The 4746-nt window shown below is 47.3% G+C and overlaps 1 pseudogene; it reads left to right on the top strand.

Moving 5' to 3' along the window:
* LOC119366633 overlaps positions 1 to 4058 on the top strand; it is a 20909-nt pseudogene extending 16851 nt beyond the window's left edge.
* The last annotated feature ends 688 nt before the right edge of the window (positions 4059 to 4746 follow it).

Genomic DNA, 4746 nt, shown 5'->3' with positions numbered 1-4746 from the left:
CCACCCACAAAATAAAGGTAAAAGAAGCATTACCATTTTCTGTAGGAAAACATGAATGTAGTACTTATGGAGAATAAAAAACTTCCAAGGTATACAAGTACCCAAGTCTTTGAATGTAAAAAAAATGTATGGAAGTCTTTGAAGAAAAGAAACATGCCACTGCTAAAATAAATTGCATGAAAAATAAAGATATTAAAATCATATACAAATAAATATAATCACATATGCTATCATTTGCAAAACCAATTTTACCTTTTGCTTCTATTTTTTTATCGAACATGAAACTGTAATTTACACGGTGATGGATCTTACATGAATCTATTGGGGGCACGGTTGACCTTTTTAGAGATTTTCGTTTGTTAGATTGATGCTTGAATGTACGTGGTCCATATATACTGTATATAATTGAGTGTTATATAGAAAGATGTTGCTGATCGATTTCATAGACCATAACTCAACACTGCAATCTTTTAGGTACTTCAACGTTGGAGTGATAGGTTGGAGAGATCACAACGAGAGACACTATGCAAAGAAATACGAGCATGCTACGAGATGGCTTTAAAGTGTAGAGACTTTAATCCAAAGAAGAGACCAGCTAGTGTACGAGATATAATTGACAGACTTCATGAACTGGAAAATATTCAGGTATGTTCAAAATTTGAGAGTTTACGCATTTCTAGCTTTAATTCCGGGTTGGTACTCCCTCGCAAAAAAAAAAACCCCGAATTTCTATAGATACCTCTCGGATTCTTGCACTAGAACCATTTGAGTTGCTAGAGCACGAGCTTTGATGCTGGAGGAACACAACCAGGAGACCCATGACGCTAGTGGCCTTAGTTGCACATCACTAGATCCTTTTTCCACATAATATCTCTGGTTCACAATACTAGTAGGTTTAGAAGAAGAAAAATCAATCAGACATCTTTTCAATTTGACCAGCGATATAGAAATAATTAGCAACAAAAATCACAGAAAATTAATATTACTCCCTCCATTCACTTTTATAAGACGTTTTAGACATTTAAAACAACACTCAAAATAGTTCAATTTCAGCTGTCTAAAACGTCTTAGAAAAGTGAATAGAGGGAGTACTAGATTGATTATGAGATATATTTTCATAAGACTTTTTTTTTATGAAACAACACATATAAACCCTTCATTCGAAAATACATGATGTTAGAGATTTTGTACTCTCCAATGTTTTGACTAGCGCTTTTTGTATGTATATATGAACGTGCAAGTGTAAAATTAGGAGAAAAAAAACATGTTGTGAAAGTCAAAAGAGTTTAGCTCACCACATATGCTAAAAGGCTGCTCGATTTGTTGAGGAAAAACAGGCGAAAACCATGTAATACCCCTTTCTAACCAAAACGAATTCACTTTGAACAACGTGGCAATATCCTAAGCTGCTTATATTTTGAATTGGAGAGCATTGCTTATTTGTCAACAAAAATAAAATGAATAAAGCTAAGCAAAATTTAGGATTTCGCTTCTAGGAAATACGTGTATTCCTTTAGTGTTGAACAGATTCCCCCAACCGAATGTCACTACTGTTTCATTATCAGACTTCAGTGTTGATTCCTTTTATGCTACGATCGAAATAAATATTTAATTTTCATCCAACCGTCTCTCTGCTTTATTTATATATAGTATTTTTATATATTGTACGGAGTATATATATAATAAGATAAGAAGACTAATGCATGGCTCCACCGACGCCGGTGACCAGACGGCGGTGGCTGCTTCTTCTTCCTCAGGGGTGGTGCATGCGTTGGCGGGCCAGACGGTCGTCATGCCTTTCTCTACAACCGCCGGTCCTTCTGGGCCTTATCCTGGACCCGGAGATGATCGTCAGGAAGCTTTCGCTGCCGCCTCGCCTGATCATGTTGTTTCTATCTCACATACGCCGGAGAGCAAAGAGGAGCCTCGCATGTTGCGCTCCGTGTCAGCCTCCTCTGAACCTAGGCATACGGCGGTCATGCGGGCCCAGGCGGCACCACCTGGATCAGAGACGGCAAAGGGCGGCCCGCAATACGGCCTCACTGAGACGAAGCCCGCGCTGCCGGCCAAGCTCATCTACCTCAAGGTCGCTGTCATCGGGGCGCAGGACCTCATAGGAAGCGAGAATGGCCCGCCTCTCGCACCCACCATTGTCAGGATCCAGATGGGCAGCCAGATCCGGCGGACGCGGCCGGGGCAGCCACAGGGGTCGGCGAACCCGGCGTGGAACGAGGAGTTCATGTTCGTGGCCATCGAGCCGTTCGAGGACCCACTCGTGGTCACGGTTGAGGAGGAAGTCGCCGCGGGGAGAGACGAGCCCATCAGCCAAATCATCATCCCCGTGGCGTCGCCGTACGTGCCACGCAACGACCTGGCCAAGAAGGTGCCGTCGAAATGGTTCAACCTGAAGACGTGGCTCGGGATGATGGCGGACGAGGCGGCGGCGGACGTCGTCACGACGGAAAGCAAGATGTTGAAGACGTTCGCCAGCAAGATCCACCTGAAGATGAGCCTGGAGATGGCGTACCATGTGCTGGACGAACCTATGCACTACAGCAGCGACCTGCAGCCGGCGGCCAGTAGGCTTCGCAAGAGTGCCATCGGCGTGCTGGAGGTGGGCATCCTCAGCGCGCGCGGCCTGGGCTACAACAAGAAGCCTTACTGTGTCGCCAAGTACGGCGCCAAGTGGGTGCGCACGCGCACGCTCCTTGGGACCGCCGAGCCGGCGTGAAACGAGCAGTACACCTGGGAGGTGTTTGACCTCAGCACCGTCATCACCGTCGCCGTCTTCGACAACAAAAATCTCGACGGACATGGCGACGCCAAGGACGAGAGGATCGGGAAGGTGCGCATCTGGCTGGCGACATTAGAGAGCGAGTACGTGTACACGCACTACCACCCACTAATGACGCTGAGCCCTGAGGGACAGAAGAAGACGGGGGAGCTCCACCTCGCCATCCGGTTCACGTGCACGTCATGGGCCAACATGCTGGCGCAGTACGGGCGGCCGCTGCTGCCCAAGGTGCACTACACCAACCCCATCTCCGAACTGCAGCTAAACTACGAACTCCGGTTCGAGGCGATGGTGATTGTGGCGATGCGGCTGGGCAGGGCGGAGCCGCCGCTGCATAGGGAGGTGGTGGAGTACATGCTCGACGTCGACTCCCAAATGTTTAGCCTTGGCCGGAACAAGGCCAACATCTGCCGGATCACCATGTTCTTCTCCAGCCTCGTCGCCATCGCCAAATGGTTCGACGCCGTGTGCAAGTGGAAGAACCCGCTTACGACGATCCTGGTACACGTGGTGTTCCTGAAGGTGGTGTGCTATCCGAAGCTGATCCTGCTCACCATCTTCATGTGCTTCATCATGATCATGGCGTGGAACTACTGTCGGCGGCTGCGGAGGCTGCCGCACATGGACGCGGTGCACCCGGAGGAGGTGGACGAAGAACTCGACACGTTCCCAAACATATATGCGGTGCTGTGGTGGTACAGGGATCAGATGTACCCCGACGAGCTAGACGAGGAGTTCGACACGTTGCCGACGTCCAAGCCGGATGACATCGTCAGGCTGAGGTATGAACGACTGAGGGGCATCGCCGGTAGGGTGCAGACGGTGATAGGGGACCTGGCTGCGCAGGCAGAGCGCCTGCAGTTCCTGCTCCGCTGGTATGACCCCAGGGCGACGCCCATCTTCATCACGCTCTTTGTGGTGGTGGCCGTCGTAATGTACCTGACGCCGTTCCGGCTGGTGGCCATGGTGACGGGGCTGTACTTGCTCCGGCCCCCGTGGTTCCGGGCCAGGACTAATCTGCTTTGCAACTTCTACAATCGTCTGCCTTCCAACGACGACCTGATGCTATAAGCAAGCTTGAGCTAATTTTTTTAAATAATACATTTTTTTATTAATTTTCATAAATATTACGCTGGGTAAAAAATTTCAAAAATAATACACCGTCGTAGTCGGCCCACAGCAGGCCGATTGGATTCCAGTCGGCCTACAGCTGGCCGACTGGCCCCTGTCGGCCCACTGTGGGCTGATTGGGTCCGTGGAGCTAATTGGCCCACGGCTAATTTTTTTTGCAAAAAAGTAGGCATAAAAAATATGTTAAAAAAATGTTAATCATGTAATTAAAAATGTTAAATGTGTATTAAAAAATAAAAAATATGATTTGTTGCTCTTTTTGTATGGAACTGGAATGTTTTTTTCAAACATATTTTTTTGGTGTCAACTTTTTTTCATACACATTCTATATTTTTTCTATGGGTTTTTTTGATGCATGTAGCATTTGTTCTATGGGTTTGTTTATGACACATCATCTAAATGTGACATAATTAAGACACATCTAAGATGATGTCGTATGTTTCGTAGTCTACCGGTTTCACGTTTTGACCTTTTTGTTTGTTTGTTGTTCGCTTGACTAAAAAAATAAAAATGAAAAAGGTTCACGTGAGTACATTGGATGCTTGGGCGGCCAAATTTGGTGTTTTGGCACTTTCGGTATAGTTTAGCCCCTGGTTCGAAGTTTTTTTAAGATCTGACCCTTTTCACCGCCGGGGTCAATGGCGGTAGGGTCGCACTACCTACCGCCGATTCCCCTGGCGGCAGATTAATGACAGTTGCCGTCTTCTCCTGGCTTGTTCCTGGCGTGTACTAAACGTCCTACTACCAGGGAGGGCACGTAAACCCCAAAACCCCCCAGAACCATACTGTGCTTGGGCGAGTGGAACAATTTTACGGTAGGC

This window comes from Triticum dicoccoides, chromosome 2B (assembly GCF_002162155.2).
Source record: "Triticum dicoccoides isolate Atlit2015 ecotype Zavitan chromosome 2B, WEW_v2.0, whole genome shotgun sequence".
NCBI classification, from domain to species: Eukaryota; Viridiplantae; Streptophyta; class Magnoliopsida; order Poales; family Poaceae; genus Triticum; species Triticum dicoccoides.
This window is presented reverse-complemented; position numbering and strand designations above follow the sequence as displayed.